Here is an 18,772-nt window from a genome sequence, read left to right on the forward strand (position 1 = left end):
CAAGAAATCATATAAACATATACAATACTTGAAAATTGATAAAAGTCATGTAAAATGGGTTAACATAATCATTATCATTTTGAAAAACAGATTTTACAAGTCCAAAACAGATTGGGATAATGATCTTAATCCATTTCCAGCAACAAAACTCGAAAAAACTGCCCAGCACGCTCCTACTCGCCGAGTGCATTATTCTACTCGGCGAGTAGAATGAATTTGTTCATGGACTCGGCGAGTCCTCCCCATGGACTCGGCGAGTCCAGTCGTCAGAATGCAGAATTTTCGATTTTTAAGCAATTTTGCATCAAGTATACAGAAAACAATCCTAGTCTCTGATACCACTGATGGGTTTTGATCATTCTAACACTTCCTAAGTGTACATGCAACCCTAATAACCTTGAATCTATGTTTTCTCTATATACATGCAAATTTCTTTTTCAAGGTTATTTCCTAACTAGCATGGCATGGGGATTACATAAAACATAAAACTAGTAGAAATACATACCTTGTTGTTGCTTGGATTCCTTCAAGACTTTGTGAGCCTAGCACCCCAAATGTTGTGCCTCAAATGCTTCACACAACACCACAAGACTTGGAATAACTTGAGAGAATACTTCTAGCACTCAAATTTGGTTATGCCCTCTCTAGTAACACTATGTACACTAGGTACTCATTTTGCTAGCCATAGGGTTCCTTTTATAGTGTTGTCACAATTAGGGTTTACACATGAATGCCCTTAATTGTCATGACTCTTGATTTCCCATGACCCATGGATTTGTAACTCCCATGGACTATCCATGGAGCTCCATATGGTTACATCCATAACCCATAAACCATGGATCATTAATCCACCATAAAAGAATTGATGATTGTCATAATCAACCCTATATATTTAATTAGTCTCACTTTGATCACCAAATTAATACTAGATTAATACTTGATCAATACTAATTAAATAATACTATTATTAATATATTAGAACTTATAATATATTAATAATGATAAGTGCCTTATTCTCTCATTTAGTCTATCCAAGTATTGCAATGCCATGCAACCCAAATGGACCATGCCGGGTCGGGTCAAGTACATACCAAATAAAGTTATGGACTTAGACACTATATCCAACAAGGTTTTGTTCTCTTTTAGGGCTACCTTACACAGACTCACTGGTGAACCCTGACTCGATTTCCACTATACAACTCTTTGAGATGTTCTACAATATGGGGTATAATGACATTCTCACCACGATTACCAAGGTCAAGAAGTCCTGTCTTCCTCCTCAATGGAATGAATTGTTTACTCTTCTATCTAAAAGTTTTCCTAAACGTGTTGCTGGATCTGATGGTGCTAGCAAGGGTTTCATGACTATTCTCTATGGTATGTATCATGGAATCAATCTTGACTATGGGTCGAATCTATGGACTCAATTGATTTAGAGCTTGAATTCTTCATCTCGTCACACTGAGATTTCTTGTGGGAGATTCTAGACTATTATCACTCAACAGGCAATGGAGAAGTTTCAAGTTCCAGTTATGGCAGATTCCTTAATGTCTACAATTGCAACTTTTCATACCACCAAAATCATCGTGGCCAATTTCACTAAGTTTTCTTTTGTCGGTTCAATTCCGGAATCTATGTATCAGTGTGTTTCAAAGGCTAGCAAACTCATTAATGAATACAAAAAGCTTCTAGCCACGGGGCCAAGACAGTTAACCCCGGAGATGCAACAATCGCTTGATATGGCTGAAAACCAGCTAAACGGGGAAAGAAAGGAGATACAAGGAAGGAAATTCAAGAGGGGCCCTCCTCTAAACCTGTCACTCTTAAGAAACGAAAAGGTCCAACTGTAGAACCTTCGGCTCCCAAGAAGCAAAAGATAAAGAAGAAGGCGCACAAGCCGAAATCCCCATCCACTAGTGATAGTGACTATGTTCCATCTAATCAAGATGATGAGGTTGCACCAGAATAGGAGCAAGAACAGTCTGAGGATTCGATTCATGAAAACTCACCCGAGGTAATTTTTACTAACACAGTTCCATCTCCTCCTTCCACTACTGTTCCAAATTCTATTGCTCTATGCCCTCCTCCAACCACTTCTCAAATTCCTACTTCTACACCTGTTCCACCACCAATATTCACCGAAACAACCACCACCACAACTACTACTACAACCGAACCCACTGTTAATGTCAAGGCATCTGATGTGGGGGCACGAACTTCAGGTGTCGAAACCCCCATTACCTCAAAACCTCTGTCTCCAATCAACTCAGACGAATCAGATACCGTTCTTGGTGGCGCCGATATCGATTTTGATACTTTTCACTTTAGTCCTTACACTGTACAGAGTGATGAAGATGACGATGCCCCAGTCACCAAGAGACATCTCAAGGGGTTGAATGAGAAGCTTGATACTCTGCTCGCATCTTCATCCAAATCCTCCACATCAGCATATTCTCAAGCTCTAGTGGCTACCCTGATCAAGCAGCATGAAACTTCCATTGAGAAAACAACCAAATTAATCGATGATTCCACCAAGACAGCAACCGAAAATTTCGAAAAACTAATTTCTGATGCTAAAGAAGTTTTGAAGTCTCTACAAGATGAGTCCCAGCAAAATGCAAAAACCGTAAATACCACTATCAAAAAGCTTGTCTCTTCTCTACAAGCCGAATAAGTGAAATTTAAAACTGTTTTCTCTGACATTCAAACTGATCACTCGGCTCTCCAAAAGTCTATCAACTCTCGTCTCGACTCACTCTAGGCTGAGTTAGCTTTAGAACATAAAGTGATAGATGAGCTCGCTCGACAAACCACTCTGATCAAAACTCAATCTGTCAAGCTTTCCCAAGCGAATAAGGAGATTGATGATCTCAAGACCAAACGAGCAGTTGTAAAAAGCTATGTTGGTGATGTTCATGCTCTTCTGGTCGATCTCCTAGATGCCCATGATACGGTTCTCACCATCACCATTAGGAGACGTTTGACTGAAAAATTGCGTCCTGCACTTGCACTTCTGAGCAGGATAGAAGGTGTTTCAGAGGCGGTTGTCCCTCCAAAACAAGGAGGAGAAGCAGCTCAAGCTCCACCAAAACAAACCCCCACAAGTCAAACTCCAACAAGTGAAAATATTCAACCTCCTCCTGTTAAACCAAATGTCCCCAAAGAACCGAAGGATAATGAAGCTTCTGGTTCAATGGTTCAAGACAAAGGAAAGAAAATCATTGGTGAAAGTGGAGAAGAAGTAGAGAATCAAGAAGAGTTGTTAAAGCAAACTCCTGAAACCGAAGAGAGGGAAAGAATAGATAAAGACGCCCATGACATTTTGGAATGAAGCAAATATCTTTTTCCATTATGGACATTGGAAAATCTTCTGAAGGAAGCGATTGAGTCCCCAAGTACTCATTGTCTTGAACCAGTAACTTCTTTTGACTTGGTTAATTTTAAAGACTCGCAATTCGATATGCCGATCACCCGAAGGGCATTCGTTTTTCATTGTTTTGAGCCAATCGCCTCTATTCCCTCACCTGACCCGAAGGTTGATAGAGAACTGATTGATTGTTATCTGGCTTTCTCACAACCTCAATATCTGACCTGGAATCTAAAGAATATTACTACGGTCAAGGTTATGAAGCCAGTTGCCGCGGGGAAGTTTATCAATGTGAAGTTCCGGGTTACTCGTGGTTCTGAAGATTCAGTTCATGAAATTTCTCTTGCTGATCTGCCAAATCTCAATCCTCATGACTGGATTCTGTTGACTAACCTTTTGCTAACTAACGAGCAGAAGTACGTACCCATTCTTGATCACATAAAGAGAATGTTGGTGTCGTATATACATGAAGTAGCAAAGCTTGATCATGAGATTGCTCATGCTCTGAGGAAGAAGCCTATTGTCAAACCCATTAGCAAAGCTAGTGATGTGAATAAGATGCGTATGGGCAAGATTGACAACGACCACTTGACAGTGATGTTTACTAAAGAAGTTGGAGGTTCGGCTACTCCATTGAAGTGTCTGTTCGCCTTGGCTGACAAACATCTGTTTTCCACTATTGCTCTTCAACATATTCTGGATATAATAAACAGATGTAAATTCAATGATGATGCTGTAAAGAAGATTTTCAATGACATGCTTCAGTGGTATATCAACTTTCGTCACACTATTCTTGCTATCATACCGAAGCCGTTCAAAACAGTAAAGAAGACCACACAGGTTCTGCAGTAGTAATCTCTCGCCTCAATTGATGCAAAGGGGGGAGATTGTTGGGTTAAGAAGTGTTGCGTCATTGGGATTTTGGTCTAAGTCCATTGTTCTCACAGTACTGGGCCTGTCCAGCCATGTTTCGTTAATTAGGGTTTACTATATGTAGTGCATGCATGTACCGTATGTCAAATAGTTGTCGATTTTATCATTGTAACCCTACCACACCTCTACAGTAGCAATTCTTCATAGATTTCTTCTGAGGTGTGGCCTTTTAATCATTCGACATAAGTATTGATTAATCTTGTGTTCATATTTACTTTGTGTTCTTGATTGATATGTCTAAGAATTTTATCGATCTAAAAGTTTTTAATCTCATCACTCGCAAAACCACGGAACACAACCCCTGCAAAAATACAATTCCCTTGAAACATCCAATGACTAAACAACTCATGCGACTGACACCAGTATCTTTTTGCTACCGCTCCTCTCCTAGTTACGGTAGTGCTTGAACCCAGAAGTTCTCCCATAGGCATCCGCCGATCATACCACAACAGATGATGAAACCACTATACCCCAACGATACAGGATAACTAACCCGATGAAGCGGATCTCGACCGCAACCCAAAATAACAACCGAACACTTGGAACTTACTATACAACATACAACCCTTACTAATCCACTAACGATTCATGGTATGCAATTGGCATATAATATTTCTTGAAGATTTAATCCAAACATAAGCATAGAAATAAAACGAAGGTACACTTACCCAAACCGATGCAAAATTACCAAGCAATATAAATTTGATAATAACCAAGAAGGAAGCAACAGATAACATACTCACAATATCGACTGAAGAAACCCTGACTCCCTCTTCCTGCCAAAGGACCTATAATGGAACCTGAGCAATCCCAACCACCAAGCGGGGGCAATTCGCCCGGATATGACCAGGCTGATGACAACGATGGCACAACTCTACCTCCGATGTACATTCTTGGCGAAGGTGGCCCTTCCATCCGTACCTGTCGCACTTAGACCTGCTGCGCACATCTGTTGGATAAGGTGTCTACGTCCATAAATTATTTGGTATATACTTGACCCGACCCGGCATGGTCCATTTGGGTTGCACTTCACCCGAACTATTTATATGGATAATATTATGAGAAGAGTATATTTGCGGCCTATTAATATATTATAAGTTATAATATATTAATATGAAATTGTATTATTTAATTAGTATTGATCTTAAATTAATTATGAATTAATTTAGTGATCGTAAGGTGACTAATTAATAATGGGCTATTATATTTATATGGTGTAGGCTAACACTCATTAGGAAATGGGCTAAGCTTAAATGGGAGTCCATGGATGATCCATGGAGCTTTTAACCCATGGATCCTTTGCATGGTTCATAACCCTAATCATCTACACTATATAAAGGGGATTATGGTGCTTGAAAAGAGACTATGTGTGTGTGCATAAGAGTGGCCGATTTCTAGAGTGTTTGTGTACTCTCTCATAAGTTTTCCAAGTTTGTGGTGATTTGTGATTTCCATTTGAGGCATTTACATTATTGGTGCTTGGCTCTCAAACTCCCAAGGAATCAACTCACTAACAATGGTATGTAATTCTTCTAGTATCTTTTATGTTAAAAGTATCCCCATGCATGCTAGATAAGTTATGAACCTTGGAATATTATTTTGCATGTATTTTAGACAAACATAGATTTAAGGTTTCTAGGGTTTCATGAACACCTTAGGAGTGTTAGTTTGCTCAAAACCCAACAGTGGTATCAGAGCCTAGGCTTGTTTGTTTGATACTTGATGCAAAATAGCTGAAAAAAGTCGAATTTTTGCTATCTAAACAGGGGACTCGCCGAGTCCGTGGGGGGACTCGACGAGTCCATGTACAAATTCATCCTACTCGTCGAGTAGGTTACTGCACTCGACGAGTAAGAGGCTCATAATGCAGTTTTTCGACTTTTGCTGCTGGAAATGGACTAGAAACATTACCCTAAACTGTTTTGGTGATTTAAAACCTGTTTTAGATGGTGTAATGTTTATGCTAATCCATTTACAATGGCTTATATCAAAATTGCGTGATTATATGTGTTCATATGTTCTTGGAATTTTTGATATGATGTTCATGTTCTTATGAATTATTGTTAGATCATAGGAATTATTTGCTAAAATTGTTTATTGATAATTCTTGATCATTTATGTGTTTTAATGGAGTCCATAATTTTCCCTCAAGTTATGGATTTCCAAAGGTCGCTTTCTTTTATGCACATTTAAAACACATAAGTTACATGAAAATGAAGAGTCTTCATTTTTATGAACCTTTAATTCATAAGTTATGAAATGAAAAGTTTTGAATAGTTTCAAAACTTGTCCTCAAGTTTTAGAATTTGTAAAGTTACACACACTTTAATATACTTTGATTCCAAACCCTTAGAGTTTTAAAAGTTAAAATTCAACCCTTATACTATTTATAACATTAATGGTTAATTATTATATGTATGTATAATATTAAGTCGTTTTACCGTTAGTAGGCCTCATTCACGAAGCCGGTCTATAAGGGGGTATAAGGTTGTTGCCTATAAAATGGCAACTTAATAGGTGTCCATTCTCACCCACCGCTTCCTTGATCGGTGGAGGGTCGTTAACCGAACGGGTAGGACAATGACTTTAAATTCTCATTATAAATTCCCAATCTTAGTTAATTTAGGAAAATGTGAATATGGTGCTAACCCATGAAATTCACACTTTGTACCTTACCAAGTTGTTGGTGGAGCATGTGTGGTTAACCGGCACACTAACTTGGACTGGTAAGGATCGCGAAGGGTGACTTAATGTTTATCATAGATCGGTGGAGCGCGTGTGGTTAACCGGCACATTGATTAGGTGATAATAGTAAGGGTACCAAGTGAATTCGCATGGTTATTCACACCTTGTTTTGTGATCCTCGGCATCCCAGTCACAAAACTTGAAGGGCACAATCGAGATTGAAACATGCCATTGAAAAGTTCAATAAATCTCAAAAGAATCTTGGAATTTCAAAACCAATTAAACCTAATAATTCATTTCGTTTTCATGGTGGAAATTGGTGAATCGTCATTCACCTACCTTCAAATATGTTATAGCTTAGATTACGACATCCCTCTTCTAAGTTATAATATATTGTGTTGGATCCTAGCCTTAATATTACATTCGGGTGTATTATTAAGGATTCGATATATCTAATCTAAACTTGTTTTTCTTCTTTTCTGATGTCTTCCAACAACAATGCTTCGAGCTCTAACCCTAGTGGCTCCTTTTCTCTCATGAACCTTTGTGGGAGGGTCATCTTTGATGGTTCCAACTTCATGGATTGGATCCGGAACATCCGGATGGTCACTCGTTACGAGGACAAGGAATATGTCCTCGATAAGGAGCTAAAGGAGCTTGATGAGTCCACTGCTACTCCTGAGGAGGTCGCTGAGTATCAGGCACATGAGAGAGATGCCACCAAGGTGGCATGCATCATGATGGCCACCATGACAGCTGAACTCCAAAAGTCCTATGAGGACTATTACCCTTTTGAGATGCATCAGGATCTGATGGAAAGGTACCATCAGAGTGCTCGTCAGGAGCGGTATGAAATAATCTCCTCCATGATCACTACCCGTATGAAGGATAGCGAACCAATTACGGGCCACATGCAGAAAATGCAAAGGTATGTGGACCGTCTAATGAAACTGAATGTGAACTTCCCTGATGAGTTGGCAATTGATATCATTTTACACTCCTTGCCCTCGTGTTATGATCAATTTCGTATCACATACCACATGAACAAGGAGGAAGTCACACTCAGTAAGCTTCAAGGACTTCTGAAGACCGCCGAAAGTGATCTTAAAAGTAAGTCGGTTGCTACTCCTACTCCTACTACTACCCCTGTTTTGGCTATCGGGCAAGGCAAAGGGAAGAAGAGGAAGCACCCTTCGAAGGGTAACAAGGGAAAGTCTCTTGAAGGCTCCTCATCTGGAACCAAAGGTGGTGCTATCACTCCTTCTGCCATCCCTAAGGATGCTGAATGCTTCTACTGTCAAAATAAGGGGCACTGGAAGCGAAACTTCCCAAAGTACTTGCAGGATGTCAAGGATGGGAAAGTGAAACCATACCATGCGGGTATTTAAACTATATTGTCTAATAACTCACCATATTCTAACTCTTGGGTGCTTGATACAGGATGTGGTATTCATATATGTTCTGATTTGCAGGGCCTAAGAAGTAGTGAGGATGTGGAGCACGGAAAGATAAACTTAATCATGGGGAATAGGAAGATTTCGCATGTTACCAAGATTGGAGTTTATACTTTGTTGTTGGATAGTGGGTTAAAGTTAGATTTGAATAAATGTGTGTACTCGTCAGAAATGGCGAGGAATATTATTTCCTTTCATGCTTTGTACAAACAAGGTTTTACCTTTTCTTTTGATAATGAATTTGGTAGTATTAATGCTTTCTTTAATAATGTTCTTTATTTTAAAGCATTACCTTGTGATGGTGTGTATGAAGTTGTATCGGTTGTAGATAATTTAGGAAATAATGTATTGTGTATTGATTCTTCTACTAGCTTGGATAAAGCATCTTTGTGGCATTGTCGTCTTGGACATGTAAGCAAGAAACGCATAGGCCAGCTCCAAAAGGATGGAGTATTGGAGTCATTCAACCTTAAGTCGGATGACAGTTGTGAATCTTGTCTACTTGGAAAAATGACAAAATCACCCTTCACTGGCACTTGTGCAAGGGGTAAGGGTTTGTTGGACCTTATACATACTGATGTATGTGGACCATTCAAAACCGCCACAAGGGATGTTAATCGCTATTATGTGACTTTTATTGATGATTTTAGTAGATATGGTTATGTCTACTTAATCAAACATAAGTCAGGAACTTTTGAAAGGTTTAAAGAGTTTAAACAGGAAGTAGAAAATCAATTGGGCAGGAACATTAAGATGCTTCGATCCGATCGAGGTGGTGAGTATCTTAGTACTGAGTTCCTCGACTATCTTAAGGAGTGTGGGATTGTCTCACAATTGACACCTCCCAGGACACCACAGCTGAATGGTGTAGCTGAGAGGCGTAATCGAACTTTGTTGGACATGGTTCGCTCTATGATGAGCCGAGCTTCGCTACCAATCTCTTTTTGGGGGTATGCCTTAGAGACTGCTGCCCACATCCTTAATCTAGTCCCTATAAAGAAGGTTGCCAAAACACCTCATGAGATGTGGACTGGGAAAGTTCCCAATTTGGACCACATCAAGATTTGGGGTTGCGAGGCTTTCGTGAGGCGCGAGACTCATGACAAGCTCGAACCTCGAAGTGAAAGGTGTATTTTCATCGGCTACCCACAAAAATCCTTTGGTTACCTCTTCTACAGACCCAGTGAGAATGTGGTCTTTGTGGCAAGGAGAGGGGTCTTTCTGTAACGCCCGTGTTTCTAGGCTAGGCATTAATATTGACATAATGGTCTAGGTTAACCTTTGTAACTCATTTAGAAGAAATGAAAAGGAATTATGTGAATATTATGTGTTTTATGTGTTTTATGCTTAATTATTAGGGTTTAAATAATTAAGAATAAAAATGAGCGTCAAAAATTAAATTTTAGATAAAGCCGATATCTATTAAGAAACTTGTAGTGGGCGTGACAAAGATTACGGATATATAAATAATTCCAAAATCCGAGTTATAACGAAGAAGTTATGACCTGTCGAAGTTTCGCGACAAACCGGCACGGTGCCGAATGTCGTAAAAAGTGAGTTTTTGATAAACTACTTTTTAGCCTTAGTAATCTAAACGAAACTCGTAGTATTCGTTAAACTGAGAAGTTCGATAAAAAGAACGCCCAAATCTGACTTCGTATGAGGAAGTTATGATTTTTCGAAGTTTCAGCTTAGCAGTAGACAGCTAAAAACTTGAATTTTAGATCGAGTGATTTTTAGCCAACAGGACCTAAACGAGAATCGAAGGTCTCGTCATTAGTAGCACATCGGTAAAAAGTCTGACGAAAACGGACGTCGGGTGAAGAAGTTATGAATTTTTAACGGATTTCCTATCCCGGTCTGTTAAAAATAATAATATAAAAATTAAATTCAAAATTAGCCGACGAAGTCTAAACGAAAGTTGTAGATCGTAATTTTACCTACGCGTGCATATAAAGAACGTCAAAAACGGAGCTCGTATGCGAAAGTTATGGACTTTAGAAATTTTGGCGCGAAAACCGAGAAAAATTCCCAAAACCGAGGAATTTCGCACACGTGGACTTCGGCCATGTGTCCTCGCTTCGCATCCGACGCGTGTCTGGAACCTGCTGAGTCACCGAAGCCATCTGGCGAGCCGTGTCATGTTCTTCGCGAGTCCGAGGTTCGGTCCAATAGGAGGCTGCCCCGTGTCCGATCTCGGTGTGTCATCAGCAACGTGTCCGAACCGAGGTGCTGTCCGAAGCGGTCCAATCAGAAACCTCCAGCGAGGCCCTCGCACGCGCATGCCCATGTGCGAGCACCTGCGCACCTTCGCCTGCGGACCCCACTCTTCTAAGTCGACCTTTGGACACTATAAATAGAATGGTATGCGAACCCTCCCGGTTACTTTTGAGATTTTGCCATATTTAGCCCCTTTTTCCATATTTTCTTCATCTTAACATTCCCCGAAGCCCCGGTATCGATTCTAACACCCGGAATACGCCACGAAGTGCCCGAGAAGCCCGGAAAATTTATCTTTTCGGTTTCGAAGCCCGACCCTTTGGAGAGCCCAGTTTCTCAATAAAACTCCCGGTTTTATTAGAAACGATCGTTTTAGGAAACGAATTGCTGCCCGATTTTCATTAAATCAGGTGAGTGTGTAGTTACTTTCACCTTACACATAGATATGAAGTATTTTATATAAAATATGTGCTGTGTGAATATTTATTGTTTGTTTATTTGAGTTGGATGTTGAAGGTGTGATTTATACATGTTTTTAAATAATTTAAACTGTATATGTATTTTTATCTACAAAAATGTTGGGTAAAACATGGGTAGATGAAATAATGGGTGTGTGATGAAAGGTGAGTTGGATAAAGGAGATGATCAGTAATATTGATCATAAGTTGAGGGTGAGTGGTGAAATATGAGATATGCCCTTACCCAAACGGTGACCCCCGTCATTCAGCAGAGTAGGGATGACAACCATGGACTATTCTAGACGGTCTGTGGAACACTAGCAGGCCCGCAACCTGTAGGTGTAATGAACTATATGTTCATTTGGAGTACTCTAAAAACCCATTGACATGTATGACAAGGGTGAATACTGTCAATAAATAAGAGCTATGAATTTAGCCCCTGTTGTATAAACCCTGGTGATGGTGTGACCTTGTGCCTATTCCTTAGGATGAATCCTTAGGAAGGAGTGATAGTTGAATCTTAGGGTAAACCCTTAAGAAATAAATAAGATAATGGAGTTGGGGTAATTCGGTTGATTGATTAATGTTTAAGCATAATAAATTATGTACTGTGGGTTGAAAACCCTATATGCTCACCAGGCTTCCAAGCCTGACCCACTCAGCTGTTTATATTACAGGTAGAGGACTCCAAGCATAGTCGGATGATGATGATGAGTGATTTTGGATTATAGGCCAGTAGTTATAAATAACTGTTGTAAGGCTTATAATGTCTTGTTTATGCTTTTGATCTGTATCGGAACATGATATCCCGAGGTTTTGATATAAAAGGAAATGATATATTTCTTAAAGAAAGGTTTTGACAAACTTTTATCATATTTTGTTTTGGGGACCAATTCTGCAACATCTTTTATAAAGATTTCTCTGATTTGATTTTAAAAAGCATAAAATAAATCGGTCTTTTCTGACCGAGAAATTAGGGGATGTCACAGTTGGTATCAGAGCATTAGTTTAAGCGAACTAGGAAATTTGTAGGGTTTCTAGACTTAAACTTAGAATGTTAAGCGATGATTGTGAGTTGAGTGTGTCTATTATATTTTAGGTAGTACACCTAAATTGACACGAGCACTAGTTTATTTTAGGAAGGATGCCTAAAATGCTTTTATGTGCTAAATGTTTTGTGTTATAGCTATAATGATGCTATTATTTGTTCGGATCTATGGTCTGTTGCCGACCGGATCTGGAAACCTTATGTGTGTAGGATTCTAAACGTATGATTACGATATTAGAACTAACATATAAACGTTTCGGAGTAATAACGAAGATTTAACGTCTATCGAAATTAAAGATCTAAATTCACCTACGATTGGTGTATAGATCGAAATGGCGAGTACACAAAGTGAATTTGGAAACGATAATCCGCAGCCTGAGCCAATCACGATGACTGGGGTGCAGGCAATGGTGCGTACGATGTTGGATCAACAGATGGAAGAAACAAAACGTTTACTTCAACAAAGTAAGGATGAACTTACTGTGCCAGTACGTCAGGCATCTGTTCTTGAGGCAACAATCTGGATTGCTAAGTCTATTGAAGAAATGATCAATGACAGGACCGCCAACAAGATTGAAGTTGGCAAGAAGAGGAAATTTGAGGGGTCTTCAAGGCCCAACAAGAGCAACATATCCTCAAAGTCTGGCAAAAGAAGAGGTAGAGGAAAATGGTGCGGAAAGTGCAAAAATAAACACTCTGGGAATTGTGACGGGAAGGTGAGGTGCTTTAGGTGTGGAGAAATAGGGCATTACGCCAATCACTGTACGATTCCCAAGAGGGTGTGTTATGTATGTAAGGAAGAAGGCCATATTTCTAAGGACTGTCCGAAGAAAAATGAAGTAACAAGGCCAAGTGCACCGCCAACGCCAAGGGAATTTCAGAATATCCTTAACGAAGCAATTAATAATGCTAGGAAGTAGAAGTAAAGACTTGATACCCGAAGATCAAGTTACGAAGTAATAATGTGAATAGTAACAAGTGGTTTAGCCTATTAGAGGCATAGTATAGGGTAAACTTGAACCTTTGTGTAATCGTTTCAAGGAAATAATATAAACCCTAGTTTTGTTATCTGATGAATGGAATGGTATTCTTGAAGTTGTCCCAATCGTCTGGAATTTCCATCACCAACCAAGTTGAAGCAGAATTGATGATTGAAGATACGCATGGAAGAAGTCCTAGTAGAGTCTAGGAAAATTTTATGATTAATTGGACACATTCGTATGTGTTAAATTGTTTTGTGATTTTAGGACTTGGGGACTGCGAGACCGTACATGGGACGAGTATGAGTAGGTGTGAATAGTAGTAGAGATCTATACTACTGGAAGCACATGACTCACACTTGGATCAGGGAAAGTCACAAGTTTACCAAGGAGCTATTATTTGATTCTGTCTTGTTCTAGTTTGTCGTTACCATCGTTTCGGTAATGACTAAGAAGATGATTGTTATTCCGACCTTAGAGGTCATATCGAATCGAGTCCGACTAAGATGAGTTTATTATGTGGTTCAGAGAACCAAGTTCGATGTAGCATTTAACTTAAGCCAGAAGATTGAAGTGAAAGATCATCAAAGCGATCAATAGAAGTATCGCACTCATTGTTAAAGAAGTTGGTAGTTAGAAATGATACATGTTGAATTGTGATTGTATCACATTAGAACATGAAGGAAGGTATAGTTTGCTCCGAAATTTGTCCCTAGGAGATCTGAGTCTAAGTAGTGTAGTATACAATGAGAGATCATTAGAACATGACCCATCGGTTTGTTACAATAAACGAAGGAAAATACTTATTCTAAGAAGAAGAAGGAGTCCTCAATAAGGATTTATTTTGTAACTCGAAGGTTACAATTGAAAGTCCTATGGAGATCTGAAGCTTTTTAGGATTAGCTGGATATTATCGCTGATTTATCCAAGGCTTTTCTTCAATCGCGACTCCATTGACATCTTTGACCCACAAAGGAGCTGTCTATACTTGGAATAAGAAGCATTGAAAGCTTTGAGAAGTTAAAGAAGAAGTTGTGTGAAGCACCGATTCTTTCGTTACCTGAAGGAGTTGATGACTTCACATTTTATAGTAATGCCTCTGGAGTTGGGTTAGGTTGTGTTCTGACCCAAAGGGATAAAGTGATAATGTATGCATCGAGGCAATTGAAAGAGCATGAAAAGAACTACCCCACTCATGGTCTGGAGTTGGCAGCGGTAGTATTCGCCTTAAAGGTATGGAGAAGGAATTGAACATGAGGCAACGGCGCTGGCTAGAGTTACTCAAGGACTACGACTGTGAAATACTTTACCACCCTGGTAAAGCAAATGTTGTTGCTAATGCTCTCAGTCGGAAGGTAAATCTTGAAAAGAAAAGGCCAAGAGCGTTGAGAATTGAAGTTGTCTCTACAATTGTGGAAAGTATAAAGAAAGCTCAAGAGGAAGCTTTAGAGAGAAATGACCGAAAGGAGGAACGTTTGGGAAAAACGTTGGTGTTTGATACAAACGATCAAGGACTGAAGGTATTCAAAGATAGGATTTGGGTACCTAAGGCGGGAGGAGTAAGAGATCTTCTGATGGAAGAAGCTCACAAAACCATGTACTCGATTCATCCCGACAGTATGAAAATGTATAGGGATCTAAAACCCTATTACTGGTGGCCGACGATGAAGCTCGATGTTTCAAAGTATGTGGCCGAGTGTGTAACTTGTGCTAGGGTTAAGGCACAACATCAGAAACCATATGGGAGTTTAGAACCTTTGCCTATACCAATGGGCAAATGGGAAGACATCACTATGGATTTTGTGACTAAACTGCCCAGAACAAGGAACGGTCACAACATGATTTAGGTGGTCGTTGATCGCTTCACTAAGAATGCGCATTTCATAGCAGCCAACGAGAAATGGTCTATGGATAAACTTGCGAATTCTTATGTGAAGGAAATTGTGAGGCTTCACGGTGTTCCATTAACGATTGTATTCGATCGTGACAGCCGTTTTACCTCAAGGTTTTGGAGGAGTCTACAAGAGGAATTGGGTACCAAGTTGTGTTTGAGTACAGCTTACCATCCGCAAACCGATGGTCAAAGCGAACGAACGATTCAAACATTGGAGGATATGCTGAGAGCATGTACCCTAGAATTCCAAGGTAACTGGGATGAACACTTACCTCTAGTAGAATTTTCCTTCAATAATAGTTTCCACTCAAGCATTAAGATGGCACCTTATCATGCTTTATATGGAGAAAAGTGTCGAACGCCATCATGTTGGCTGGAAGCTGGGGGAAAAGCAGTTTATGGGACCTGAGATAGTCCATCAAACTGGTGAAAAGTTGAAAGTGATTAGGGAAAGGATGTTAGCCGCTCAAAAGAGCTATGATGACAAGAAAAGACAATCGATATCATTCGAAGTTGGAGATTCGGTTTTACTTAAAGTCTCGTCGTGGAAGGGACTTATAAGGTTTGGTAGAAGGGGAAAGTTGGGTCCAAGGTTTATTGGACCATTTAAAGTTCTTCGGAGGATCGGGAATCAAGCTTACAAGCTAGAATTACCGGAAGAACTGGAGGGTATTCATAACACATTTCATGTGTGTTATTTGAGGAAGTTCACGGGAGATGTGCCCGACATAATTCCGATTTCTGAATTAAGGTTGGATGAGAGCAAGAGGTTAATTGGAGAACCTGAGGCAATCATTGACCGTAAGACTAAGAAGTTGTAACGTAAGATAGTCGATTTAGTGCTTGTGCGTTGGAAACATATAAATGGGCCAAATCTCACTTGGGAAACGGAGAGTGACATGGTGAGTCGCTACCCGTAGTTATTTGTCGTTGTGTGATTCCGGGGACGAAATCATCCTAAGGGGGAGAGAGTTGTAACGCCCGTGTTTCTAGGCTAGGCATTAATATTGACATAATGGTCTAGGTTAACCTTTGTAACTCATTTAGAAGAAATGAAAAGGAATTATGTGAATATTATGTGTTTTATGTGTTTTATGCTTAATTATTAGGGTTTAAATAATTAAGAATAAAAATGAGCGTCAAAAATTAAATTTTAGATAAATTCGATATCTATTAAAAAACTTGTAGTGGGCGTGACAAGGATTACGGATATATAAATAATGCCGAAATCCGAGTTATAACGAATAAGTTATGACCTGTCGAAGTTTCACGACAAACCGGCACGGTGCCGAATGTCGTAAAAAGTGAGTTTTTGATAAACTACTTTTTAGCCTTAGTAATCTAAACGAAACTCGTAGTATTTGTTAAACCGAGAAGTTCGATAAAAAGAACGCCCAAATCTGACTTCGTATGAGGAAGTTATGATTTTTCGAAGTTTCAGCTTAGCAGTAGAAAGCTAAAAACTCGAATTTTAGATCGAGTGATTTTTAGCCAACAGGACCTAAACGAGAATCGAAGGTCTCGTCATTAGTAGCACATTGGTAAAAAGTCTGACGAAAACGGACGTCAGATGAAGAAGTTATGAATTTTTAACGAATTTCCTGTCCGGGTCTGTTAAAAATAATAATATAAAAATTAAATTCAAAATTAGCCAACGAAGTCTAAACGAAAGTTGTAGAGCGTAATTTTACCTACGCGTGCATATAAAGAACGTCAAAAACGGAGCTCGTATGCGAAAGTTATGGATTTTAGAAGTTTTGGCGCGAAAACCGAGAAAAATCCCCAAAACCGAGGAATTTCGCACACGTGGACTTCGGCCACGTGTCCTCGCTTCGCATCCGACGCGTGTCCGGAACTTGCTGAGTCACCGAAGCCACCTAGCGAGCCATGTCATGTTCTTCGCGAGTCCGAGGTTCGGTCCAATAGGAGGCTGCCCCGTGTCCGATCTCGGTGTATCATCAGCAACGTGTCCGAACCGAGGTGTTGTCTTAAGCGATCCAATCAGAAGCCTCCAGCGAGGCCCTCGCACGCGCAGCCCATGTATGAGCACCTGCGCACCTTCGCCTGCGGACCCCACTCTTCTAAGCCGACCTTCGGACACTATAAATAGAAGGGTATGCGAACTCTCCCGGTTACTTTTGAGATTTTGCCATATTTAGCCCCTTTTTCCATATTTTCTTCATCTTAACATTCCCCGAAGCCCCGATATCGATTCTAACACACGGAATACGCCACGAAGTGCCCGAGAAGCCCGGAAAATTTATCTTTTCGGTTTCGAAGCCCGACCCTTTGCAGAGCCCGGTTTCTCAATAAAACTCCCGGTTTTATTAGAAACGATCGTTTTAGGAAACGAATTGCTGCCCGATTTTCATTAAATCAGGTGAGTGTGTAGTTACTTTCACCTTACACATAGATATGAAGTATTTTATATAAAATATGTGTTGTGTGAATATTTATTGTTTGTTTATTTGAGTTGGATGTTGAAGGTGTGATTTATACATGTTTTTAAATAATTTAAATTGTATATGTATTTTTATCTACAAAAATGTTGGGTAAAACATGGGTAGATGAAATAATGGGTGTGTGATGAAAGGTGAGTTTGATAAAGGAGATGATCAGTAATATTGATCATAAGTTGAGGGTGAGTAGTGAAAGGAGATCATAAGTTGAGGGTGAGTGGTGAAATATGAGATAAGCCCTTACCCAAACGGTGACCCCCGTCATTCAGCAGAGTAGGGATGACAACCATGGACTATTCTAGACGGTCTGTGGAACACTAGCAGGCCCGCAACCTGTAGGTGTAATGAACTATATGTTCATTTGGAGTACTCTAAAAACCCATTGACATGTATGACAAGGGTGAATACTGTCAATAAATAAGAGCTATGAATTTAGCCCCTGTTGTATAAACCTTGGTGATGGTGTGACCTTGTGCCTATTCCTTAGGATGAATCCTTAGGAAGGAGTGATAGTTGAATCTTAGGGTAAACCCTTAAGAAATAAATAAGATAATGGGGTTGGGGTAATTCGGTTGATTGATTAATGTTTAAGCATATTAAATTATGTATTGTGGGTTGAAAACCCTATATGCTCACCAGGCTTCCAAGCCTGACCCACTCAGCTGTTTATATTACAGGTAGAGGACTCTGAGCATAGTCGGATGATGATGAGTGATTTTGGATTATAGGCCAGTAGTTATAAATAACTGTTGTAAGGCTTATAATGTCTTGTTTATGCTTTTGATCTGTATCGGAACATGACATCCCGAGGTTTTGATATAAAAGGAAATGTTATATTTCTTAAAGAAAGGTTTTGACAAACTTTTATCATATTTTGTTTTGGGGACCAATTCCGCAACATCTTTTATAAAGATTTCTCTGATTTGATTTTAAAAAGCATAAAATAAATCGGTCTTTTCTGGCCGAGAAATTAGGGGATGTCACACTTTCGAGAGAGAGAGAATTTATAAACCAAGGAGACAGTGGAAGGAAAATTGACCTTGAAGAAATTCAAGAGTCGATTGGTGAAGGAACCTCAGACACTAGAAACCAACCTGAGGAGGAAACTCCTGTTGATCCAGCTGACGAGTCTGTACCTCCGAGGCGTTCCACAAGGGTTAGGAACACACCTGAGTTTTATTATGGATTTCATATTACTACGGAAGGTGATATATTTATCAGTGACAGTACACTGGTAAATCTGGATGAACCTAACAGTGTTAAGGAAGCCATGG

The sequence above is a fragment of the Lactuca virosa genome, chromosome 8, assembly GCF_052849685.1.
Source record: "Lactuca virosa cultivar CGN04683 chromosome 8, Lactuca_virosa_CGN04683_v6, whole genome shotgun sequence".
NCBI classification, from domain to species: domain Eukaryota; kingdom Viridiplantae; phylum Streptophyta; class Magnoliopsida; order Asterales; family Asteraceae; genus Lactuca; species Lactuca virosa.